Raw genomic sequence first — 6,004 nt, forward strand, 5'->3', positions numbered from 1 at the left:
GGTTGATTCAGGTTGTTTCTGACCACTGGTTTAGATTTACAAAATGTGTCATTGAATTATTTAAGGAAAAGAAAATGGAAGAGTTAAACTTTCCTCCTTCTAATTTCATAACATAATCACAAGACGGCTAGCTGATTTTAGAGACTTTACCTGGGTTCTTGGTTAGTTATATCTTCCCAATAGCTGCCATGTTGTACCAGAGATGGTAAACTGGTCTGTGCACATGATTTGACCTCTAGTTTTCATGTTGGTTCAAAAGTCATTGTTATATCGATAAGAGTCCACAGCCGCAGAGCCAGTCATGCAGCCAATTGGGGCTTCCGAGTGGCGCAGCGGTCTAAGTCACTGCATCTCAGTGCAAGAGGCCTCACTACAGTCCCTGGTTCGAATCCAGGCTGTATCACATCCGGCCGTGATTGGGAGTCCCGCAGGGCGGCGCACAATTGGCCCAGCGTCGACGGGGTCGGCCGCCATTGTAAATAAGAAATTGTTCTTAACCGACTTGCCTAGTTACATTTTTTAAAATGAGGTGTTTATAAGGGACATTATTCAAGTGTTTAAACCGGTTAGTTCGTTTGGGGCTGTGGTTAGCTCATTGGCACTCTGACTAGATGGGTTTGAGTCGTGATGGGGCTAAAGCCAAGGTCAGTTAGCGACCGTCTGGGTTACGACGGCCCCAGATTCCCGGGGTCATCTGTCGAGTAGTAGGACCACAGACACCACTAAGATTGTTAACTTTTTGAGTACTGAAACCACCTTTGCTTTTTATGTCGCTACAATTTATGCCGACGTTGTGAAAAAAGGGTGTGTGACACCAACGTGACCACAATCTTGAAATAGGATTTGTGCCTTCTGGAGAAAATACTGTGTTTTGCACGATTATATTGAAACCGGTACTACTACCGATATGTGACCTTGCTTTGATCTAAAGAAAAGTAATACAAATTATGATAATATATAGTATTTGTTTTTTAAAGCGACAGATACAAATACAAACATTTAAAACCTTTTCTGAGAACCTTTACAGGTGTGCATTTTAAGTGATGTGCAAAAAATGACTTTTCCCAGTGGCCTTTGCTGTGGGCACAGTGATAGTAGTGTTAGAGATACCGTGGAAGTACCCCCCTCGTGTTTGCCAGTATATTGCTGTTTCTTTAGTTTAGAGTGGAGTGGAGTGACCATGACATTCCATATATTTCATATGCCAACATATGCATTGACTGAATCTTAGGGAGTAGCCTTAGTTAGTAATGATTTTCATTAGTTAAATTGGGTGACTTCATTAGACTACCTGTATGTCCTCTTCCCATGCCCTACATCCAGACATGTCCTGGTCATATAATGTATTGGCAGCTGGCATCTAGAGCGGATCACCTCAAACAATGTGACTTACTTAATTTGCATCACTTGTGGTAAACATACATCAGGTTGATAGACTCATGGAACAGCTGATAAGAAGAGTGTGATAGAAATAACAGAGAATATATAGGCTTTCCATTTGCATATGGCTGTGAGGGGAGATGAAGGTAGCCTATTATTGCCACATGTTACTGCAAGAGGAAAATTATCAGACATGTCACACTGTCAGAGCTGATAGCTTCTATTCAGGACTGGTGTCGTTCATCCAATTATTTTTACCCGATTAGCTACATGTCTTTCCCCTGTCATCATTCAATCATCTGCCTGAATATATTGTATAAATAAACTGTGTAATATCCACTATATATACAAAAATATGTGGACAACCCTTCAAATTAGTGGGTTCGGCTACTTCAGCCACACCCGATGCTGACAGGTGTATAAAATCGAGCACACAGCTATGCAATCTCCATAGACATTGGCAGTTGAATGGCCTTACTGAAGAGCTCAGTGACTTTCAACGTGGCACAATCATAGGCCACCTTTGCAACAAGTCAGTTCGTCAAATTTCTGCCCTCCTGGAACTGCCCGGTCTACTGTAAGTGCTGTTATTGTAAAGTGGAAACATCTAGGAGAAACAACGGCTCAGCCACGAGGTGGTAGGCCATACAAGCTCATAGAACCAAACCGCCAAGTCCTGTAGTATGCAAAAATTGTCTGTCCTTGGTTGCAACACTCATTACAGAGTTCTAAACTGCCTCTGGCAGCAACGTCAGCACAAGAACTGTTCGTCGGGAGCTTCATGAAATGGGTTTCCATGGCCGAGCAGCCACACACAAGCCTAAGATCACCATGCGCAATGCCAAGTGTTGGCTGGAGTGGTGTAAAGCTCGCCGCCATTGGACTCTGGAGCAGTGAAAACGCATACTCTGGAGTAATGAATCACGCTTCACCATCTGGTAGTCCAGCGGAAGAATCTGGGTTTGGCGGATGCCAGGAGAACGCTACCTGCCTCAATGCATAGTGCAAACTGTAAAGTTTAGTGGAGGAGGAAATATGGTCAAGGGGTGTTTTTCATGGTTCGGGCTAGGCCCCTTAGTTCCACTGAAGGGATATCTTAACCCTACAGAATACAATGACATTCAAGACGATTCTGTGTTTCTAATTTTGTGTCAACCGTTTGGGGAAGGCCCTTTCCTGTTTCAGCATGACAATGCCCCGTGCACAAAGCGTGGTCCCTACAGAAATGGTTTGTCGACATTGGTGTGGAAGAACTTGACTGGCCTGCACCTGACTTCAACCCCATCAAACACCTTTGGGATGAATTGGAACGCCGACTGCGAACAAGGCCTAATCGCCCAACAGCAGTGGCCAACCTCACTAATGTTCTTGTGGGTGAATGGAAGCAAGTCCCCGCAGCAATGTTCCAACTTCTAGTGGAAAGCCTTCCCAGAGGAGTGGAGGCTGTTATAGCAGCAATGGGGGGACCAACTCAATATTAATGCCCATGATTTTGGAATGAGATGTTCGACGAGCAGGTATCCACATACTTCTGGTCATTATAGTGTATATTATGAAATAAACTAACAACGTTTATGAATAAACAAACCAACTCAGTTTGTTTTCCTTTTGTTTTATGCTCTGTTCAGATCTGAAAAAAGATCATTGCTGGTTGAAAACACTGTGTAAAATAGTGAACAAATAGTGAACATGGCTGACGTTTTACATTGTCCCAACCAACTATTATGTTATTTTTTTAAAGTTTTGTGTAACTTATTTTTTAACTTATTGTGTACATAATGTTGCTGCTACAGTCTCTTGTGACCGAAAAATAACTTCTGGACATCAGAAAAGCGATTACTCACCGCGGACTAGAAGAAACTTTTTCCTTTAACGAGTCCGACGAGAAGGATATCCTGCTTTCAGTGGAACAGGCCCAGATCCACGCCTTTTGCGTGAAGAAAAGAAGCCGGAAAAGGGGACACAGATCGGGGATCCTTCTGAGAATCCGGAGGCGAGTGAGTAAACTCCCACTGACATCTGTTCTTCTTGCTAACGTGCAATCATTGGGAAATACAATTGATGACCTACTATTAAGATTATCCTACCAATGGGACATTAAAAACTGTAACATCTTATGTTTCACAGAGACATGGCTGAACGAAGATACGGACAACAAAGAGCTAGAAGGATTTTCCATGCACCGGCTGAACAGAGACGCTATCTCTGGTAAGAGGAGGGATGGGGGTGTGTGTCTTTTTTGTCAATGACATCACGCACCAGCTGTTTAATATTAAAGAAGTCTCGTGGTATTGCTCGCCTGAGGTAGAGTACCTTATTTACCAAGAGAGTTCTCATCTGTATTATTCGTAACAGTCTATTTACCACCACAAAGCAAAGCTGGCACTAAGACCACTCTCAACCAACTCTATAAGGCCAAAAGCAAAGAAGAAAATGCTCACCTAGAAGCAGCGCTCCTGGTGACCGGGGACTTTAATGCAGGCAAACTTAAATCAGTTTTACTAATTTTTTACCAGCATGTCACATGTGCAACTAGGGGGGGGGGGGGGGGGGAAACCCTAGACTACCTTTACTCCACACACAGAGATGCATACAAAGCTCTCGCCCACCCTCCATTTGGCAAATCTGACCATAATTCTATCCTCTTGATTCCTGCTTACAAGCAAAAACTAAAGCAGGTACCAGTGACTCGCTCAATTTGGAAGTGGTCAGATGACGCGGATGCTACACTACAGGAATGTTTTGCTAGCACAGACTGGAATACGTTCTGGGATTCATCCAATGACTTTGAGGAATACACCACCTCAGTCATCGGCTTCATCAATAAGTACATTGATGACGTCGTCCCCACAGTGACTGTACGTACATATCCCAACCAGAAGCCATGGATTATTGGCAACATCCACATCGAGCTAAAGGCTAGAGCTGCCACTTTCAAGGAGTGGGAGACTGATCCGGATGCTTATAAGAAATCCCACTATGCCCTCAGACGAACCATCAAACAAGCAAAGCGTCAATACAGGATTAAGATTGAATCATACTACTACACCGGCTCTGACGCTCGTCCGTTGTGGCAGGTCTTGAAAACTATTACGGACTACAAAGGGAAATCCAGACGCGAGCTGCCCAGTGAAGCGAGCCTACCAGATGAGCTAAATGCCTTTTATGCTCGCTTCGAAGCAAGCAACACTGAAGCATGCACGAGAGCACCAGCTGTTCTGGATGACTGGGTGATAACGCTCTCGGTAGCTGATGTGAACAAAACCTTTTAAACAGGTCAACATTCACAAAGCCGCTGGGCCAGACGGATTACCAGGACGTTTACTCAAAGCATGTGTGGACCAACTGTCAAGTGTCTTCACTGACATTTTCAACCTCTCCCTGACCCACAACTGCGTGGCCAGGATTTGCTGAGGACACAATCACTGACAACAAGCAGTTGCCATACTGCTCGTTGTGACCTCAGCAAACCTAATGATGGTGTTGGAGTCATGTTTGGCCATGTGGATGAACAGGGAATACAGGAGGGGGCTAAGTACACATCCCAGAGGGGGCCCAGTGTTAAGGATCAGCGTGGCAAACGTGTTGTTGCTTACTCTTACCTCCTGGGGGCGGCCTGTCAGGAAGCCCAGGACCTCCTCCTATAGGGATGAGACGGCCTATAGGCAGGAGTTCGGAGAACTGGCAGTGTGGTGCCAGGACAACAACCTCTCCCTCAATGTGAGCAAGACAAAGGAGCTGATTGTGGACTACAGGAAAAGGCGGGCCAAACAGGCCCCCATTACCATCGACGGTGCTGTAGTGGAGCGGGTCGAGTGTTTTAAAGTTCTTTGGTGTCCACATCACCAACGAACTATCATGGTCCAAACATACCAAGACAGTTGTGAAGAGGACATAACAAAACCTTTTCCCCCTCAGGAGACTGAAAAGATTTGGCAGAAGGTCCTCAAAAGGTTCTACAGCTGCACCAGAGTGTATCCTGGCAGATTGCATCATCGCCTGGTTATGGCAATTGCTCGGCATCTGACCGTAAGGCGCTACAGGGGGTAGTGCAAACGGCCCAGTACCTCACTGGGGCCAAGCTTCCTGCCACCCAGGACCTATATAGTAGGCGGTGTCAGAGGAAAGCACATAATATTGTCAGAGACTCCAGTCACCCAAGTTATAGACTGCTTTCTCTGCTACTGCACAGCAAGCGGTACCGGAGCGCCAAGTCTAGGACCAAAAGGCTCCTCAACAGCTTCTAACCCCAAGCCATTAGACTGCTGAACAATTAATAAAAATCGCCACTGGACAATTTACATTGACCTCCCCCTCCCTTTTGTACATTGCTCCTACTCACTTCACCCCCATCTACATGTACATATTACCCTCCTGCACACTTACTTGGTACCAGTGCCCTCTGTATATAGCCTCCTTATGTTGTTCTTATTGTTACTTTTTATTATGACTTTTTATTTTAGCCTACCTGGTAAATATTTTCATCTTCTTGAACTGCACTGTTGGTTAAGGGCTTGTAAGTAAGAATTTCACGGTAAATCCTTGTAATGCCACATGTTCAATGGCTCAAATTGATTAATTCACATGATTGAGGTTTTATGTGAGCTATATAAACGATAATTGT

The sequence above is a fragment of the Oncorhynchus mykiss genome, chromosome 28, assembly GCF_057628025.1.
Source record: "Oncorhynchus mykiss isolate SJ-2025 chromosome 28, ASM5762802v1, whole genome shotgun sequence".
Lineage (NCBI taxonomy): Eukaryota > Metazoa > Chordata > Actinopteri > Salmoniformes > Salmonidae > Oncorhynchus > Oncorhynchus mykiss.